Source organism: Phyllobates terribilis, unplaced genomic scaffold, assembly GCF_046119375.1.
Source record: "Phyllobates terribilis strain yellow unplaced genomic scaffold, ASM4611937v1 Scaffold_5__5_contigs__length_657084704, whole genome shotgun sequence".
NCBI lineage: Eukaryota > Metazoa > Chordata > Amphibia > Anura > Dendrobatidae > Phyllobates > Phyllobates terribilis.
Window position 1 is genome coordinate 236,703,140 of NW_027362765.1, and position 21,941 is coordinate 236,725,080.

General features: G+C 43.6%; 1 pseudogene; it reads left to right on the forward strand.

Moving 5' to 3' along the window:
• Window positions 1-20,548: 20,548 nt before the first annotated feature.
• On the forward strand, window positions 20,549-20,649 carry LOC141151081 (U2 spliceosomal RNA; annotated as a pseudogene).
• The last annotated feature ends 1,292 nt before the right edge of the window (window positions 20,650-21,941 follow it).

The window sequence follows — 21,941 nt, forward strand, 5'->3', positions numbered from 1 at the left end:
TGTTCTTTAGATTGCATATCGTAAAGCCATTTTTTGATTACTGTGTCATGATGTAACCTAATGTGTGCCCGTCTAAAGGTACCCTTAGGCTTGTGTAGACTGAATATTTGTCTAGGAGGGGGTGTATTCTCACTGATGTGATATATTGATTGCATGGATGAGCATTGAGTACAGATTTGGACAGGGTCTGTTTTAGGGCCCCATCACACACACACAGATGCACCCTGCGACAGCGATGTTGCAACGTCACAAACGCGAGGCTCCAGTATCGCAAGGGTAGCGGTCACACTGCACTTTCATCATCGCTGGGAGAGCGATGGGGCCCTTACTGTAGTAAATAAGCTCTTTTTTTTGTGAAACTGGTTATAGATTTTTTTCTCTTTTATTGTTATTTATTTATATAGTTCATTTTTTTCATTATTTTTCATGTGTTGTTTTATAAAATATTTTAACACAAAGTTATATTTAATTAGATTTCATGTTATAGTAATAGAAATTTAAAGCATATTTGTTATTTGTGTGCAGAATGCTATGAAGCGAACATAATTGCAAACAGCCCGTGTAACCTTTTTCTGAAAAAAAAAAAAAAAATTAAGTTTTAATTTCATTTTTCATTTGTTTATGATCAACCATGTTCTCATACAGTTTAATAATGAAATAGGTATTCGAATAAAACACTTACAGTAGCTAAAATCAACATTTTTATAGGTCGAGTCATATTGACCCGAAACAGTACAAGTGTATAGTAAATGCAATGAGAACAGCAGGGTTAAATATGCTGCAGCCTTTAAGCGTAGGGAGGTATTGGAAGGGATTTCAGCCTCACCTTGCTTTCAATATGATCAAAGGCTGCTAACAATACATATGTACAACCCTTTCATATCTGATGAGCAAGTGACTTCATACTTAAAAAGGTTTTGTTCTTCGTTAATTATGAAAAAACATTGTACGACTAGTTTTGGGGCCTGGAACTGCAAGAGACTGTATCAAGTCGTGTTTAAAAAGGACCCATCAGCGGAGGGAGGTGTCTTAAGATCCCCACCAGTCATGTTCATAAATAGAGACAGAGGCTTCTTGTTTTTCTCTAATATGACACCATATTGTAAACGATGCCCAGTTCATCAGGCGAGAGAGTGCCCAATGCGAGCCAGACAAACTTCTGAGGCTGATGCAGAAGTTGAACAAGGGGATGGTGAGCAGATGGAGGATGGAGGATCAGAGAATTTTTCTAATGTGGCACAGGAAGTAGAGGTTTTGGCACCTTTGAGTAATAGAGAAAAAAGAGAAGAAAAGCTGAAGAAAAGAAGAAAGAAGAAAAGAAGAAAGAAGAAAAGAAGAAGGAAGATAAGAAGAAAGAAGATAAAAAGAAGGAAGGAGAGAAGAAAGAAGATAGAAGAGAGGAAGGAGCGATGGAAGAGAAAAAGGAGGGGCGACAAAGTATTGTGGATACCTCAGTTGCTCTGACGGTATTATCAGAGATGTCGTCAGGGATTCCTTGTGCCCAGGAAAATATGGACTTCAGTTCAAAGTCTTTAAAACGGAGTACATGGGAAGATGAGCTAGAGGGGACAATGGAGGACTTGAGTGGGAAAAAATCTTGTGGTGATGTGTCCTCATTGTTTGGGGATGTGTCTCCCTCAAGCTCTTCTGATCAAGAATCCTTAATTGTGGATGAGAAATCACCTTTGGTAGATGAGGGTGGAGGGATTAGCCTAATGCTAAAAGATGATTACTGCTGTATCCCTGAATGTTCAGGGGTTGAACAATTTATACAAACGTACTGCATTATATGATTTTTTGAATGAGAAATACGATTTTAGTTTTTTACAAGAATGCAATTTAGAAAGAAAAATGAGCTATGAATATGGAAGGGTAACATGATTTTTTTCTGGTGGGAATTAATTGAAAAGTGATGGGGTGGGTTTTTTTGTGCTCTAGTGAGTGGGAGATGGTTAAGTATGAAGAAATTTACCCTGGTCGTATTCTATGTGTGGAAGTAATGAGGGAGGGTAAAAGGGTGCGTTGTTTTAATATTTATGTTCATACTGAGAAAAATCAAAGATTACATTTATTTGAAATTTTACAGTTGTTTTTACCAGGTGGAGATGTTAATTGGTGGAGATTTTAACTGCCAATTGAATAATGTACAGTGTGGGTCGGTAACCTGCCTTAAGAATATAATTTCTGCTTTTAGTTTAAAGGATGCATGGGCTGTGGATGGTAGGAAAAAAGAATTTGAAGTTACGTGGTCAAACAGAGGTTTTACGTCTAGGATTGATCACTTTTTTATATCTGATTCTTTAAAATGTTCCTCTTTTAAGACAAGTATAAATTCTTTTTCAGATCATAAGTTATTGGGATGCACTTTAGTAATAGACCCTTGCGGTAAGAAAAAATCTTGGCATTGGAAACTGAATGTCTCTTTATTACAGGGGGAGAATTTCAAAGAAGATTTTAAGTTTTTTTATAATGAATTAAAACTTAACAAAAAGGGTTTTAAGTGTATTTTAGACTGGTGGGATTTTATGAAGGGTAAGATCAGATCCTTTTTTGTCAAATTGGGAAAGAGGAAAGCTTATGAGAAAAGGCAGTTTTATGATACGCCAAATGTTAATTTGCAGTGTTATTATTTTCAAAACAATGGAGTTAATATGGACAGCAGTATTAGTGCGACAAAGGAGAAAATTCAGAATGCTCTAAAAGAGAAGGGAAAAGAAATCATCTTCCGTTCTAGGGAAAATGTCCTGGATGAAGACGAGAAGTGTACAAAGTTTTTCTTTAAAAAAATATGTGGAAAAAAGGACTTTATTGAGGTCTTAGAGGGTGAGGTGAGCCCAGAGGGGAAAGCACTGAAGGCCAAAATGTTTTATGATGAGCTGTTTTCTCGGAAAAAGATTGATGAATTATTAAAAAAAACATTTTTTAGAGGTGCTGGATAGAGCTTTTAGTGAGGAAGAAAAATTACTTTTAACTAGGGAGTTTACTAAAGAGGAGATATTTAATACTATTTGCAATTTACAAAATCAAAAGACACCAGGTATGGATGGCCTCCCTGTGGAGTTTTACAGGGTTGTGTGGAATATTATAGGGGAAGATTTTTACGAGTTGTTTTTAGAAGTGGAGTCTTCTTTTAATATTCCCAAGTCATGGGCGGAAAGCCTTATTCTTTTATTATATAATAAAGGGGGGAAAGAACTGATTAAAAATTGGAGGCCTATTACTTTATGAAATACAGACTATAAGGTATATGCAAAGCTATTGGCCAATAGATTGAAGGGAGTGGTAGGGTCGGTTATCGAGGTGGATCAGTCTTGTGCAGTTCCGAATTGTAAGATTACCGACACTCTAATTTTATTGAGAGATATAATATGGGATGTGGCTGATAGGAAGCAGGACTTAGCTCTCGTTTCCCTTGATTTTGAGAAGGTTTATGATAGGGTTGCTCATGAGTTTTTATTTGCTGTTTTAAAATGAATGGGATGTCCTGGTGTTTTTATTGAGCGTATTATGTGTCTGTATAAGTTTTGTTTTAGTAGGATTTCTATTAATGTTTTTTTATCGGAAAATATTAATATTAATTGTGAGGTTAAGCAGGGGTTCCCCCTGTAGCCTATACTTTTCATCTGTGCGATAGAACCCCTTATAACTGCTTTTAGGAAAGATAAAGTTATTAATGTTTTTTTTATTCCTGGCAGTAGAAATGATCAAGTGAAGGTATTAGCTTATATGGATGATGTGTCAGTTTTAGTGTGGGATATTAAGAGTCTTAATAGAGTTTTAAGGACAGTTAAGTGGTTTGGTGGAGCATCTGGTTTTAAAATAAATTTAGAAAAATTGGGTGTTTTAACTATGGGTAACTTTCTTTTAAATTCGGATTGCAAGCTGATGAGATTAATGGAAATTAAAGTTTTAGGGGTATTTTTACGGAGACATGTGGGAATGTGAGGAATTGGGAGTCCCTGCTTGAAAGGGTAAGGAAAAAGAGTGATTTTTGGAACTTGAGAAGTTTAACAATTGAAGGCAAAATCTTGATAATAAAGCAGGTCTTACTTCCGATAATTTTATACTTTTCAACTGTTTTTATACCTCCTATTAATGTAATGTAAAAGATAATTAAGCTATGTTTTCATTTCCTATGGAAGTCAAAAATGGAAAGAGTAAAAAGGGAAGAGTTGTACAAAATTAAAGGGAAAGGAGGGAAAGGCTTCCCAGATATCAGAGCTTTCATTTATGCCAAGTACTTTGCTAATTGCATATGCACTTTATTAGGACCGGTTTCTAGACTTAAAATCTTTTTAACATACAATTTGGGTTTCTTTATTAGGAAATACAAATGGTTAGAAATGCATTTGGATCAGCCATATAAGTTTATACCATCTGGGAATTATATTATTTTAGAAAGAATTCTGAGGGATTTTAAATTAATGAATATGGATCTTAAAATACTTGGAAATCATAAGAAAATTTTAAAAGTTTTAGAAAGCAGGGTGATAGCTAGTCCAGTAAAGCGGTTTTCCGACAGTGTTGTTGATAAAATTTGGATAAATGCATTGTTTGACTAATGAACACAATGAATTAATATGGTGTAGTATTAAAGACTGTCTGCCAACTCGAGATTTTTAAATATAGAAGAGGTTTGGTACGGTTTGAAAAATGCCCAAGACGTAAATGTGCTGCTGGCGAAACACCCGTGCACATTTTTTGGAACTGTAGTTACGTACAATTAGTATGGAGAAAGATTAGTAATTTAGTTAAAGCTTTAAGTGGTGTTAATTTTCTATATTTTAATATGATTTTTTACGGGTTGGGTGTCAAGGATGAAGTGTTTAAGGTAGTATGGATAATTTTATCTTGTGTGAAAATGGCGCTTTGGAAAACTCTGAATATTTTGATTTTTAAACATAAGGAGGTATCGGTACAAGAATGTATTAAGTTACAGTGATGGCCAAAAGTATTGGCACCCCTGCAATTCTGTCAGATAATACTCAGTTTCTTCCTGAAAATGATTGCAATCACAAATTCTTTGGTATTATTATCTTCATTTAATTTGCTTGCAAGGAAAAAACACAAAAGAGAATGAAGCAAAAATCAAATCATTGATCATTTCACACAAAACTCCAAAAATGGGCCAGACAAAAGTATTGGCACCCTCAACCTAATACTTGGTTGCACAACCTTTAGCCAAAATAACTGCGAACAATCGCTTCCGGTAACCATCAATGAGTTTCTTACAATGCTCTGCTGGAATTGTAGACCATTCTTCTTTGGCAAACTGCTCCAGGTCCCTGATATTTGAAGGGTGACTTCTCCAAACTGCCATTTTTAGATCTCTCCACAGGTGTTCTATGTTATTCAGGTCTGGACTCATTGCTGGCCACCTTAGAAGTCTCCAGTGCTTTCTCTCAAACCATTTTATAGTGCTTTTGGAAGTGTGTTTTGGGTCATTGTCCTGCTGGAAGACCCATGACCTCTGAGGGAGACCCAGCTTTCTCACACTGGGCCCTACATTATGCTGCAAAATTTGTTGGTAGTCTTCAGTAGAGATGAGCGTTGTTCGACTCGAACTGTTCGCCAATCTCAAATTCGAGCTGTTTTGGGCAGTGTTCGAGCCGTTCGGCGAACACGAACGATTTGAGAAAAATTCGGCTGTTCGAGGTTATGTTCGATAACTGTTCGTGCACCAAAATCATAACTGGATTTTTTCTCAGTAATGATGAAAATTAATGTTAATACGCAGTTTGAGTGTACAGCGGGGTGGGGTAGGGGCAGGGGATGGATCTCTGCAGGAATAATGAAGATCTCCATTTTTTTTTCTCTTTCCTGCATTTACAGTGGGGAGGTGCAATCTGTCAGCCTATCAGCAGCGCACACACGGAGCGAAGTGCTTTTTTTCACACAAGCAAAGGCATGTGTCATTGGCAGTGTATGTCACATGTCCTTGCCCTATAAGACCAAGCCATTTTCCCCGTCGCCACCATTTTCTCACTGCTGCAGCTGCATGTTAGACGGCACCGCTGTTGCTGTGTGCGCTATACCTTGTTAATTTCAAGCCAATTTTCGCACAAATCTACAGATAGCTTGGGAGTAGGGAATAGTTGTGATTGCAGTCCTTTTAAGGACTAGGTTACAGCATTTCCTACGACTTTTATCAGGCAGGTCTGTGCTCTTAAATAGATAGATTGTGGGAGTAAAGACAAATTGTAATTGCAGTCCTTTTCAGGACTAGGTTACATCAGTTCCTATCAGTTTTTGCCAGGCAGGTCTGTGCCAGTGCTGTGCAAGTTTTTTTCACAGCATTTGGCTGAATCTAGCAAAGCTAATCCTTTTTGGCCTATTGCAGAGTGTGTTAGTCAGTGGAATAGCCTATCTGTGTTGCAAGATATACCACCTGTGTATAGAATACCAATTTTTTTTACTGCACCTAGTGAAGTAAAATCTTTTGGGCATAGCATCATTCTATTAGTCCATCTATACTGACCTCCATCAGGTTGCAAATTGAATATAATTTTTTTCTGCATCTAGCCCTGAAAAAATATTTGGGCTTCTAGCAGTGTGTGGGACTTGTTCTATTAGTCCATCTATACTGACCTCCATCAGGTTGCAAACTGAATATAATTTTTTTCTGCATCTAGCTCTGAAAAAATATTTGGCCTTCTAGCAGTGTGTGGGACTTGTTCTATTAGTCCATCTATACTGACCTCCATCACGCTGCAAATTCAAAATAATTTTTTGTCTGCATCTAGCTCTGAAAAAATATTTGGCCTTCTAGCAGTGTGTGGGACTTTCTCTATTAGTCCATCTATACTGACCTCCATCAGGTTGCAAATTAAAAATAATTTTTATCTGCATCTAGCTCTGAAAAAATATTTGGCCTTCTAGCTGTGTGTGGGACTTGTTCTATTAGTCCATCTATACTGACCTCCATCAGGTTGCAAACTGAATATAATTTTTTTCTGCATCTAGCTCTGAAAAAATATTTGGCCTTCTAGCAGTGCGTGGGACGTTCTCTATTAGTCCATCTATACTGACCTCCATCAGGTTGCAAATTAAAAATAATTTTTATCTGCATCTAGCTCTGAAAAAATATTTGGCCTTCTAGCAGTGTGTGGGACGTTCTCTATTAGTCCATCTATACTGACCTCCATCAGGCTGCAAATTAAAAATAATTTTTATCTGCATGTACCTCTGAAAAAATATTTGGCCTTCTAGCTGTGTGTGGGACTTGTTCTATTAGTCCATCTATACTGACCTCCATCAGGTTGCAAACTGAATATAATTTTTTTCTGCATCTAGCTCTGAAAAAATATTTGGCCTTCTAGCAGTGTGTGGGACTTTCTCTATTAGTCCATCTATACTGACCTCCATCAGGTTGCAAATTAAAAATAATTTATATCTGCATCTAGCTCTGAAAAAATATTTGGCCTTCTAGCAGTGTGTTGGACTTTCTCTATTAGTCCATCTATACTGACCTCCATCAGGTTGCAAATTAAAAATAATTTTTTGTCTGCATCTAGCTCTGAAAATATATTTGGCCTTCTATCAGTGTGTGGGACTTTCTCTATTAGTCCATCTATACTGACCTCCATCAGGTTGCAAGCTGAATATATTTTTTTTCTGCATCTACCTCTGAAAAAATATTGGGCTTCTAGCTGTGTGTGGGACTTGTTCTATTAATCCATCTATACAGACCTCCATCAGGTTGCAAACTGAATATAATTTTTTTCTGCATCTACCTCTGAAAAAATATTTGGGCTTCTAGCTGTGTGTGGGACTTGTTCTATTAGTCCATCTATACTGACCTCCATCAGGTTGCAAACTGAATATAATTTTTTTCTGCATCTAGCTCTGAAAAAATATTTGGCCTTCTAGCAGTGTGTGGGACTTTCTCTATTAGTCCATCTATACTGACCTCCATCAGGTTGCAAATTAAAAATAATTTTTTGTCTGCATCTAGCTCTGAAAAAATATTTGGCCTTCTAGCAGTGTGTGGGACTTTCTCTATTAGTCCATCTATACTGACCTCCATCAGGTTGCAAACTGAATATATATTTTTTCTGCATCTACCTCTGAAAAAATATTGGGCTTCTAGCTGTGTGTGGGACTTGTTCTATTAAACCATCTATACAGACCTCCATCAGGTTGCAAACTGAATATAATTTTTTTCTGCATCTACCTCTGAAAAAATATTTGGGCTTCTAGCTGTGTGTGGGACTTGTTCTATTAATCCATCTATACAGACCTCCATCAGGTTGCAAACTGAATATAATTTTTTTCTGCATCTACCTCTGCAAAAATATTTGGGCTTCTAGCTGTGTGTGGGACTTGTTCTATTAGTCCATCTATACTGACCTCCATCAGGTTGCAAACTGAATATATTTTTTTTCTGCATCTAGCTCTGAAAAAATATTTGGCCTTCTAGCAGTGTGTGGGACGTTCTCTATTAGTCCATCTATACTGACCTCCATCAGGTTGCAAATTAAAAATAATTTTTATCTGCATCTAGCTCTGAAAAAATATTTGGCCTTCTAGCTGTGTGTGGGACTTGTTCTATTAGTCCATCTATACTGACCTCCAACAAGTTGCAAACTGAATATAATTTTTTTCTGCATCTAGCTCTGAAAAAATATTTGGCCTTCTAGCAGTGTGTGGGACTTTCTCTATTAGTCCATCTATACTGACCTCCATCAGGATGCAAACTGAATATATTTTTTTTCTGCATCTACCTCTGAAAAAATATTTGGGCTTCTAGCTGTGTGTAGGACTTGTTCTATTAGTCCATCTATACTGACCTCCATCAGGTTGCAAACTGAATACAATTTTTTTCTGCATCTACCTCTGAAAAAATATTTGGGCTTCTAGCTGTGTGTAGGACTTGTTCTATTAGTCCATCTATACTGACCTCCATCAGGTTGCAAATTGAATATAATTTTTTTCTGCATCTAACCCAGCCAATAGTTTTGGCCTAATACCACAGTTTGGCCACTCAGCTCTGCTCAGTTCCAATCCATTGTTTTTTTGTGCAAACAACTCCAGAGTTGTGAATTAGTTAACCACCAAAATGAGTGGAAAAAGGCCTGCTGCTGGTGGAAAGGGGAATAGGAGTGTTGGGAAGGGGAAAAAAGGTTGTGTCCATGGGGTAGGTGTTAAAGCAACAGTAACATCTGCAGAAGAAAGACCATCTTCCAGCCAAACTAAAATGTCTACTTCTTTTAGCGGACAATGTGATAAGATCCCTTTCTTACGGCCACGCCAATCGCTACAAATTGCAGATGAGGCACAAAAACAGCAGGTGCTTCAACGGATATCAAGTGCTCCATTAAGTGGGCTCTCCTCCACATCAACTTCAACATCACAAATACTCCAGTCCTCAAAGGTGTCACCCCAATCGCACTTGCTTCCTCACAGCTCCCAAATCTCCAGCTGCCCGTCTGAGTATGAGGTAGAACAGATGGTTGAGTCTGCAGAGCTGTTTACTCATACTATAGCCTGGGAATCAGAGGTCGACTCCAGCGCTTCTGTGAATCCAGACGAGGAAATGATCTGCACTGATGCCCAGAATCTTTATGAGTCGGATCCAGGACCAGACGCAGAAGGTTCTGACCATAATGTAGACCCTCATTCCCAAACTGTAACTCCTGTTGGTGGAGACAATGAGGAAGATGATGATGAGACTCAAATACCTGATTGGAGCGACAACTTTAGTTTTTTGTCAGGGCAGGAACAGGTTGGCTCTGAGGACGACGGGTGTGATAACGCACAGGGTGATGATGATGAGGTTGGAGATCCCACTTACTGTCAACCCACAGTCAGCCAAGAGATGAGGTCAGCAGAGGAGGTGGAGGAAGATGCTAGTGACGACGAGGTCAGGTTGCACCTTCCTGGACAGAGACGTAGTACTGGAAGCACGTCAACAACTGCATCCTCAAACACAACTCTGCCTCTCACCACAAGTCGTGGTGGCTCTTCAGGTCGCATGGGTGCTAAGCCTTGCATAGCCTGGGCATTTTTTCAGATCGATAAACATGACCCAACTCGTGTTATCTGTAACATTTGTCAGCAAAAGCTAAGTAGAGGCCAAAAAATACATAGTTTGAGTACTTCATGCATGAACCGGCACATGGACATGAAGCATAAGTTGCAGTGGGAAGCTCAGTGTGCTACAATGCGGCCTAGCCGGCCGGGCCAACCACCGTCTGCCATATCTTGTGCATCCGCGGCCTCTTCATCCTCTGTGACTGGGGGGACAGCAGTCACACCTGTTTTGGGGCGCAGACCTGCCACCTCTTTACCCGCAACAGCCAGCGTGATTGGCAGGTCATCATTTTCTTTGGAGGTGGTAACACCAGCTGGTGTTGAGCGCTGTCTGACATCGATAGCACCACCTTTGGATCAAGGCAACCTAACATGTCCGCCTGCATCTTCCTCACAGACCGGCAGTTTGCCGGGGACACCCTTATCAACCCCGTCTAAGCACAATAGCCAGCCCTCGGTCCCTCAGATGTGGACAAGTAAAAGACCATTTCCTCCTAGCCATGAGAAAGCTAAGAGGTTGAATTTCACCATCTGCAAGCTCTTGGCTACAGAAATTCTGCCTTTCCGCTTGGTGGACACAGAGGATTTTCGAGACTTTATGTCCGTCGCAGTGCCCAAGTACCAGATGCCCAGTCGGCACTACTTCTCAAAGAAAGGTGTGCCTGCGCTCCACCAGCATGTCGCACACAACATCACCGCTTCTTTGAGAAACTCTGTGTGTGACAGGGTGCATTTCACCACAGACACTTGGACGAGTAGGCATGGACAGGGACGTTACATGTCGCTGACTGGGCACTGGGTAACTATGGTGACAGCAGGACAAGGGGCTGCTGTCCAAGTCTTGCCGTCCCCACGAGTTGTGCGTCAATCCTCTTTATGTCAAAGTTCCTCCACTGCTTCTGCCTCCTCAACCTCTCGGTCTTCCACCTGCACCCAAAGCCTGTCTGGTCATGCCACACGCTTTCTAACTGCGCAGAAGGGATCCTGCACACCTCCTTACTATGCTGGCAGTAGGGCTCAACGTCATCAGGCGGTTTTTACTTTGAAATGTCTGGGAAATGTGAGTCACACAGCTGAGGAGTTGTGGTCAGCTCTGGAGAACCAATTTCATGAATGGTTGTCTCCACTGGACCTGAAACCAGGGAAGGCCGTGTGCGACAATGCTGCAAACCTGGGTGCGGCCCTTCGCCGGGGCAATGTCACACACGTGCCTTGTATGGCTCACGTGTTGAACCTGGTTGTCCAGCAATTTTTAGCCCACTATCCCAGACTAGATGGCCTTCTGCAGAGGGCACGGTCGCTGTGTGCTCACTTCCGCCGTTCGCATCCCTCAGCTCAGCGACTTACATCTCTACAGAAGTCGTTGGGCCTGCCACTTCACCGGCTAAAATGCGATGTGTCTACCCGGTGGAATTCAACTCTGCACATGTTGCAGCGACTGTGGCAGCACCAACAAGCCCTGGTGCAATACGTTCTGACGTATAGCCTGGGCCAACAAGATCCAGAGGTGGGGCAAATCACGCTGGAGGAGTGGTCTCAGATCAGGGACCTATGCACCCTTCTGCACAGTTTTGAAATGGCGACGAAGATGTTTAGTGCTGACGATGCCATTATCAGCATGACTATTCCGGTGATTTACATGCTGGAGCACATGTTAAACAGAATTCGGAGTCAGGTGGTGGCACAAGAGGAGGTGGAGGAAGTAGAGGAGGAGGAGTTGTATGCGGAAGGGCTAACATCTGCAAGGTCCAGACGGTCGGCAGCACCAAGGCGGCAGGCATGTGAGGGTGGGGGAGATGGTTTTACCAGGGCGCATGGTAGCAGCCAAACTAGTGAGGAAGGTGCAGGAGCCCAGGAAGAAGTGGAGGACGAACTGATGGAAGACTCATCAGATGAGGGAGACCTTGATCACATTTCTGTTGTGCGAGGTTGGGGGGAGAGGACAGAGGAAGAAAGCATGATTGGTACCTCGCTACCAACACAACAGGGACTTGGTGCTCCTGGATGCGCAACACACATGAGTGCCTTCTTGCTGCACTACCTGCAACATGACCCTCGAATTGTGAGAATTAGAAATAATAATGACTACTGGGTTGCCACACTGTTAGATCCCCGGTACAAAAGTAAATTTGCAGAAATTATTCCTGCCATAGAAAGGGATGCACGCATGCAGGAGTATCAGCAGAGACTGTTGCAGAATCTTACATGTGCTTTTCCACAAAACACCAGTGGTGCATGTAGTGAATCTCACAGTTCCAACTTGCCAATCGTGGGACCGTCAAGTGTTCAGCACTCAAACCGTAACAGAACCACAGTATCTGCTGGTAACATCAATTTTGCGGAATCATTTCACCACTTTTTTAGCCCATCCTTTGCAAGGCCACAGGAGACAAGAAGTCTGACACATAGTCAACGCCTAGAGACGATGGTGCAGGAGTATCTCCAAGTAAATATTGAAGCCATGACTGTGTCACTGGACCCTTGCTCTTTTTGGGCTTCCAATCTGGATAAATGGCCGGAGCTAGCCACTTACGCCTTGGAGATCTTGTCATGCCCCGCAGCCAGCGTTCTGTCTGAACGTGTGTTCAGCGCTGCTGGTGGTGTGCTGACAGATAAGCGCACGCGGCTCTCCACTGATAATGTAGACAGACTCACGTTCATAAAGATGAACAAATCATGGATCCGAAACGACTTTTCTACCCCTGTGTCATCCTGGGGAGAGTAAAAGCTTGATGATTGGTTAAAATCACCCTACCAACCGTTTTAAGCTTTCAAATTACTAATCATGTTTATCTGTATCTTGGCTGGAAAATAATTTGGGCTTTGTAGCAGTGTGCAGCACTGATTCTATTAGGCCATCTATAATAAGCTCCACTAGATTTAAAATTACTAATCATGTTTATCTGTATCTCGACTGGAAAATAATTTGGGCTTTGTAGCAGTGTGCAGCACTGATCCTATTAGGCCATCTATACTAAGCTCCACCAGATTTAAAATTAATAATAATTTTTAGCTGCATCTAGCCCGGAAAATAATTTTGGGGCTCCGAGATGCGCAAGACACATAAGTGCCTTCTTGCTGCACTACCTGCAACATGACCCTCATATTGTCAGAATTCGAAGTAATCATGACTACTGGGTTGCCACACTCTTAGATCCCCCAAACTTTTCGATCAACCTTTTCATTTTAATAAAGACCAAAAAAATGGTCATTTTTGAAATTATAAGCATTAGCAGGTTATTAGAAACTGAAATCAAACAGTTTTCAACTCAAAACTTTATTCTAGGTGATGTTACATTTTCACATAGGACCCCTTGTTCGAAAGGAGCTTCTGAACTCTCTCGTCCATTGAATTTGTCAGGTTTTGGATGGTTTCTGCTTCAATTGTTTTGCATGAGGACAGAATACCCTCCTAGAGCTGTTGCTTAGATGTGAACTGCCTCCCGCCATCATAGACACTCCTTTTGATGATGCTCCAGAGGTTCTGAATGGGGTAGAGGTCAGGGGAGCATGGGGGTCACACAATAAGTTTGTCCCCTTTTATGCCCATATCAGCCAGAGATGCAGATGTTTTATGTGCAGCATGAGATGGTGCATTATCATGCAAAAAAATGATCTTGCTGTGAAATACACGGTTCTTCTTCTTGAACCATGGCAGGAAGTGCTGTTTGAGAAAATCCACATACATTATGGAGTTCATCTTTAGCGCCTTCAGGGATCCTAAAGGGGCCGACAATCTCTCTCCCCATGATTCCAGCCCAAAACATTACTCCACCTCCTCCTTGTTGGCGCTGTAGCTGTGTTTGTGTGGGGTGTCCATCAACCAGCCATCCTCCACTCCATCCATCTGGACCATCGAGCGCTGCACGGCACTCATCCGTGAACAAAACAGTTTTGAAATCAGTCTTCATGTAATGTTTGGCCCACTGGAGCCGTTTCTGCTTGTGTGAAGTGGATAGAGGAGGTCGACAGGATGGCGTATGCACAGCTGCAAACCTCTGAAGGACCCTGCATCTTGTTGTTCGGGGGACGTTGGAGGCAACAGCAGCTTCAAAAACTTGTCTGCTGCTATGACAAGGCTTTTTTGCCGCTGCTCTTTTAACCTGACGTAATTGCCTGTAGGAAAGAGTCCTCAATTTGCCCTTATCAGCACGCACACGTGTGTACTGTGAATCAGCTACATACTTCTTGATTGCCAAGACACTTCATCCTGATCATCGCACAATGTTGATTGTAGTCATGCCTTGACCTAAATACTCCACAATTTGTTGCTTCTCAGCAGCCGACACATCCTTTTTCTTTCCCATTTTGGCAGAAAATGTAGGCTGCTTAATAATGTGAGACAGCCTTCTTAAGTAGTCTTGCCTTTCATTGGACACATCTGCCAAACTAATTAGCACAGGTGTCTGCAATTGCTTACAGTGATATAAAGAGCCCTGACACACATCACCATCAATGAGTTTAACTGACAAACAAACAAATTCTTCCCTTATCACTCCTAAACACTTTTTGCATAATAATTTGGAACACAGTGTACATGTGCTTTTCCACAAAACACCAGTGGTTCACGTAGTGAATCTTACAGTTCTAACTTGCCAACCGTGGTCTGTATGGAGTTGTTCAATAAAGGGCCCAAAATTAAGATAACATAGATGGGAGAGGTCTCTATGAATAGGAATTCCTAAGTATTTGATACCCTGTGAGGGCCAGGCAAAGGGAAAGTTGGACTGGATGGAATCCTATATGGATTTGGGGAGGGAGACATCGAGGGCCTCAGACTTCGCTGCATTGATTTTAAAATTTGACCATGTAACAAAGTGATCTATTTCAGCCATAACAGCATGGATGGATATATGTGATTGAGTGATATATACTAGGACATCATCAGCAAATAGAGAGCACTTGTACTCGGTGCCTCCCACCTCAATCCACCTAATATTGGGGTTATGGCGAATTGATGAGAGCAGGTGCTCCGTCACTAGGATGTATAAGAGAGGGGACAGAGGACATCCCTGCCTTGTCCCATTGGTGATTGTGAAAGGTGATGAAAATGTTCTGATGCACCCCCTGGGCCTTGGGACACCCGGAGCCGGACCCTTTTTGGTGGATGCTGGTGGTTGTAGTCTTCGTGGCAGCGACCCGGTTCCGTGGCTCAGGGTGGTCAAACCAGTGGCGGAACTATTTATGTGGTTTTGATGTTTAAATGTCCGACTACGCCACCCGTGGATTGCGGTCAGAGTGAACCGCCGCTGCAGGGCAGACCGCTGAGGCTGGTGTTGTGGGTGCAGCAGAGCGTACCCACGGGAGGAGTATAGCCTCAGGGCAGTGTATGCGGAGGATGGGGGTGATGGTGCAGGGCAGCAGCAGTAATGACACGGAGTCAGTGATGCAGTCCAGGGCCTTTACTCACAGTTCTTATTATCCAGACCACGTCTGCAGGTAACGGCTGCCCACGTCGTACTGTGCTCACCAGGTGAGGGGCTCAGACAACTCCCAGATAACTTTGGAGCGCTTCACAGGACCCCCTTTGTGTGTCCTTTGTCTGGCCTTTCTTACCAACCCTTCTGTCCGGCTGCCTCGGGCCTCCTCTTGGTAAACTTGGCGCCAGTTTCCCTGACCCTATGTGGTGCCTTCCTAGCGGGTGTAGCGAGGGGCTGCGCCACATAAAATGTCACAGCCTCCGGTTTCTAGCTGAGGGTCGTTTCCTGCCTCCACTAGTTTCGGGGACCGGTCTCCCCCTTTGGCCTGACCCCTCCACGCAGGTGGATTCGGGCGTGCGGTGGCGACTCGCCCGTCCGCACCCCTGGGATCCCTTCATTCCTCGTTCCTGGAGCCTTCTCCGCTCCTCTTCCTTCCTTCTCCCTCTTCCAGGACTGGTCCTCTGTTACTAGGCCCGCCTCCGGAGCAGAGCTCATGCAGAGCCCCTGCTCCCTGCCACTTCTGCTCAGACTTCTCTGCACTGAACTAAGATGGTGCCCACCTTTTATACTCCCTTCTCAATGCACCCAGGAACTTCTTCCTCCCTGATCCTGCACTACAGGGTTCCCCTTCCTCAGTTTTCCCTCCCCCCACTCCAGCCATGGACAGGGACTGTCGTGCCCATCTCAGAGGAATATTGGTCGCCCTGCCCCACGGCAATGTGGTGTAATGCATGCAGGTGTCGGGTCCTGATCCACACTCCATCCTTACCTGAGAGTGAGATATCACACCTCTGGGTGAGGTGCAATACCTCTGTAGCAACCGAGCCCTCAGGGTGCTACAGTTCCATTTATCTTCAGCCTAGGTGACGTATTGTGATACAGGGCCGTGATTTTGGCTATAAAAGGGTCCCCTAGACCCCTACCCCAAGTTTTTTAAGAGAATCATATATGGCGTGCCAGGAGACTCTATGGAATGCTTTCTCAGCATCCAACGAGAGTATCTAATTACAAATTTTTAACTGCATCTAGCCCAGAAAATACTTTGTGCCTAGTAGCAGTGTCTGCTAGTCAGCGGATTATCCCGGCTGTTAAGCAAGCTACACCACCTGTAGTTTGGACACTTAATTTTTTCAAAGGAAATGCTTCGGGACCACGGGATACTCAGTGAAGAGCATCAGGAGGCACCCCAAGGCATAGGGGCTGGGACTGGCAGTAGGATGCCTTGCGGTGGACAGCCGAGCTCGATCCTTATAAAAGCTTTTTAACTGCAGCAGCTTTAGTGGACGCTACTGGAGCTGAAATTACGCGGCTGCTGGCATGAGACTTGCCCTCCAATAGATCCTTGTAAATGGATTTAAAGTGTATTCATTCAAATTAGAGAGACAATTTAAATTAAAAAGCTTAGAGCTGCCTCCACCACAGGGGGGCTCGCTCGACCCACCAGCGGACAGGCACCAGTATTGGGAGAGGGGGGCTGGCCGTCAGGGTTCACCGCGGCTCTGGCACAAACCCGGCGACACGGAAGTGGCACGGGCAGGAGCGGACTGAACGTGTCGGCTTCTCACTTTTTGGATTTTAGAAGGGCATGACATGCCTATATCTGTGTCTCCCCCTCCTTTTACTCCTCCACCTCTTTTCTTTTCGCATGACTATATGTACTTGTCACTTTTCCATGTGTTAGTTGTGTCTTCTGAGCAGTTTGTCAGCTTTTGGACACCTTTGAAGGTGTTTTCTATGTGTTTCTATGTGTTTTTGTTTGCCTGCCATTGGTTTTAACGGTGTTCGAAGGTGTTCGACGAACAGTTCGACGAACAGTTCGGCGCACACATGGGTGTTCGACGAACCGAACCGAACTCGAACACTACGGGGGTGGCTCAACACTAGTCTTCAGACTTAATAATGCCATGCACACTGTTAAGGGGAGCGGTTGCAGACAACTTTATTTAATGGAACGCAACCGACTCCGGGGTCCACGATGCAGCCTAGAGGACTGCTGCCGAACACTTTCCGGGTGGAAAGGCAAATGACAACTAGATGATAAACCCTTCCGTGTTAACTTCACACCGGACAGGGTATAGCGGTACGCTCTATCTCCTTTTACAGCACGGAGGAGAGAGCGACCGGCGACGCACCTAACAATTATCTTAGCCCTTCGTGTTAACGCACACGGAAGGGTAAGACGGTTCGCACAATCTCCAAGAACCGCAGGGAGACGTGCGACCGTGGGAATAGCAGTAGCCTTGTCTTTGATACAAGCGCTACGCTATGTGGATTGGGGCTAAAGCGGTTCACACAATCTCCAAGAACCGCAGGGAGACGTGTCACCGGACTATGAGCAGTAGCCCTGTCTACGGTACAGGCGCTACGCTATAGGAGACGGCGCTAGCGTGCTGGTGTGATTCCCGCCGGGTATTCGAGCACGCAGCCGGCGTGCTACCGGACTGAGCAAACCCTCTCTAATTAGCTCACAGGCGGCTCGGGGTGTAAGGCGAACCCCCTAGCTAGAGCCAGTCAGCGAGGCGAAGCTACCTGCCTACTTTTTCTACCTGCCTAGCTAAAGCTATGGCTCTTCGAGGAGCCCAGAGTAAGCGTGCACACCACAAACAGCTAGCTCAAATGATCTGAGCGCGCCGCCATGTTTGTGGGCGGGCCTTTTAAAGATTAAGCCCTGCCCCACTGTCGCACCATTGGTGACGACACCCGTGACCAATCAGGCGGTGCCAGATCACCGGGTCAGGTGGTTGCCAACCCACCAATCATGATCCGCCAGGTCACGGACATGCTCAGTGCGGCAAATCCTGGACTTAGATTCCGCAAGCCCTGTCTCCCTCTGCAACCCAAGCTTAATATTGCTAGGCACAACAATCTGGGAGACAAACAGTGCTCGAGGACCAGCTAGGTGTTGGGGCTGACAGCGATGCTGAGCAGCATCAGTCCTGGCTGGACTGAAAAGGGAGACCACAGAAGGTCCTGGACCCATTTCAAATCTAGCACCAGACGGACTCATAACACACACAGTCAAGCAGTCCAGAGGCCGCAAAGCAACCCCAAAACATCAGGGAACCTCTGCCATGTTTGACTGTAGGGACTGTGTTCTTTTCTTTGAATGCCTCTTTTTTTTCCTTTACACTCTATGTTGATGCTTTTTCCCAAAAAGCTCTACTTTTGTCTCATCTGACCAGAGAACATTCTTCCAAAACGTTTTAGGCTTTCTCAGGTAAGTTTTGGCAAACTTCAGCCTGGCTTTTTTAAGCCTCGGGGTAAGAAGTGGGGTCTTCCTTGGTATCCTACCATACTGTCCCTTTTCATTCAGACGCCGACAGATAGTACGGGTTGACACTGTTTTACCCTCGGACTGCAGGGCAGCTTGAACTTGTTTGGATGTTAGTCGAGGTTCTTTATCCACCATCCACACAATCTTGCGTTGAAATCTCTCAATTTTTCTTTTCCGTCCACATCTAGGGAGGTTAGCCACAGTGCCATGGGCTTTAAACTTCTTGATGACCCTGCGCACTGAAGACACAGGAACATTCAGGTCTTTGGAGATGGACTTGTAGCCTTGAGATTGCTCATACTTCCTCACAATTTGGTTTCTCAAGTCCTCAGACAGTTCTTTGGTCTTCTTTCTTTTCTCCATGCTCAATGTGGTACACACAAGGACACAGGACAGAGGTTGAGTCAACTTTAATCCATGTTAACTGGCTGCAAGTGTGATTTAGTTATTGCCAACACCTGTTAGGTGCCACAGGTAAGTTACAGGTGCTGTTAATTACACGAATTAGAGAAGCATCACATGATTTTTCAAACAGTGCCAATACTTTTGTACAGCCCCTTTTTTAGGTATGGTGTGGAATTATATCCAATTTGGCTTTAGGACAATTCTTTTTGTGTTTTTTCATTGAAGACAAATTAAATGAAGATAATAATACCAAAGAATTTGTGATTGCAATCATTTTCAGGAAGAAACTGAGTATTATCTGACAGAATTGCAGGGGTGCCAATACTTTTGGCCACCACTGTATGCTTAAATTATATTTTTTTATATTTCTGGAGAGATAAAGTGTTGTTTGGTGCTAAAAAAAGCTAATGAAATTTGGAAGCAAAAAGATTGGAATGTACTTACCTTGTGATGTTCTTGTTAAAGAGACATATGTACCCACCTGTGTAAAAATGAAAATTTTAATTTTTAACTTTAAAAAGGAAAAAATAAACTGGAATATGGAAAATAATATAAGTTGACAATCAAAAACAAACAAACAAAAAAAGATCCAGTTTGCTTTCTACAATGAGGAAACTTTTAAGTTTGAAACCATTTTAAGATGATGACTTGTGATGGCGGACTTAAAGATCTGAATAGAAAAAAAATATATATCTTTTCTTATCAGTTTAACATCTGATATGTGCCTTATACGTCTACAAATTTTCACACATTCTCCTCTCTCCTCCCCCCTAATGTCTGAAGCGCCCCAAGATCGGGAAGGTGGGGTGTAAGAGAGGCTAGCTACTTATTGAACAGATGAGCAACGGTCTCCCTGCTTCCCAGTCTGCAGGCGCCCTACAGACTGAAGGTGACTGCTGCAGCACAGCTAGATAAAAGTCAGGAGCCCATTATGACACGTGCAATGTATCTTCCATTCTTCCATTCTTGCATTATTCCATTGTCCCATTGTTCCATTGCCCCCTAACAATGGGACAATGGAAAAAGGTAAGAATGGAACAGACATTGCATGTGTCATATTGGGCTCCTGGCTTTTATCTGGCGGTGCTGCAGCTGCCAGATTCAGTCTGTTGGGAGCCTTCAGATTGGGAGCAGGGGGACCGCTGCTCGTTTGTTCATTAATTAGTTATCCTCTCTACCCCCCCCAGTCTTGAGGCACGTGGGACATTAAGGGGGGGTGGGAGAATGTGTGAAAATAGGTGGACTTATTCAGATTAAAAATGTGTGGGGTGCATCTGCAACAAGCAGTAAAGTTGTGTGTTTTAAGGTGTCTATTGATGAACAACATAACTTTCTATGGGGAGTCTTTGTCCTTATTCCTACAATGGGTGCCATCTTGGGGCCAGGGTGAATCCATAGGCCAAAACCAATTCAGGTAATTGCTTCTCGGCCTTTGGGCTAAAATCGAGTGCAGCATCTTTTCTTATCAGATTAACATCTAATATGTCCCCTATACATCCACAAATTTTCACACATTCTCCTCTGTCCTCCCCCCTAATGTCCCAAGCGCCTCAAGATCGGGAAGGGGGGGTTAGAGAGGATAGCTAATTATTGAACAGATGAGCAGAGGTCCCCATGCTTCCCAGTCTGCAGGCTCCCCACAGACTGAAGCTGGCTGCTGCAGCACAGCTAGATAAAAGCCAGGAGCCAATTATGACACGTGCAATGCCTGTTCCATTCTTACATTTTTGCATTCTTGCTGTTATGTTCTGCTACCAGAGCTAAGGAAAGAGAGGAGATCTGTCCCTACGATAGAACTCAGCTTAATCCCTACGATGTAACAGGGGACCTGATCCTGCGATCAGACCTGCTAAAGTCCTAAGCTAGTCTGTACGGAGACCTATAGATGTGGGGAAGGAATCCCTACAAGTACTAAGGACTGGGAGGAATATGGGACACCTCCTAACAGAAATAGTAGCAGACAGACGAACAAACAAAATATAAAGAACATAGAGGTCAGTAGACCAAGCAAACTAACAGAGCAAGACACAGAGCACAGGCTAGCTAGAAAGTAGATATACAATGAAGTCCAGCAAAGCCAGAAGGGCGGAGCAGGCTTAAATAGGCCAACAAGGTCATGTGACCAGCAAAGGAAAAAAAAACTAAGAGCAAGGTTCTAACAGTACCCCCCCTTCTAAGAGGATCCTCCGGATCCCCTAGGACCAGGCTTATCAGGAAATCTCCTGTGAAACGCTCTGATAAGTCTGGACGCGGAAACATCATCCGACCTCACCCAAGAGTTATCCTCGGGTCCGAAACCTTTCCAGGCCACAAGATACTGCAAACTACCTCTATACAGTCTAGAGTTAAGGATGCGAGAAATTTCATATTCCCCGTCCTCCACCACCGGAGGAACAGAGGCAGAGGCGTCACAATCCGATACAACAGCTTTTTTCAACAGAGAGACATGAAATACCGGATTAATTCTCCAGGAGGTAGGAACCTCCAACCTAACAGCAGATTGGTTGACAACCTGAAGCACCTTAAAGGGCCCTACAAACTTGGGACCCAATTTCTTAGAAGGAATCCTCAACCGCAGATTCCTAGAGGACAACCAAACCATGTCACTGTGACACCCCAGGGGTCTGGTTGTCACAGTGATAGAGATATTACGTCTGAGAGCAGGTGGGAGGTCCTTTGGTCAGGGATCCTGTGCATGCCACACCTCCTGCCCAGCCTTGGGAGGGGAAGAACTTCCCCTGTATAAACCCGGGGCTGAGGCAGGGTTAGTGAGTCCAGGAAGAGTAGAGACAAGAGCAGCATAGGAAGCA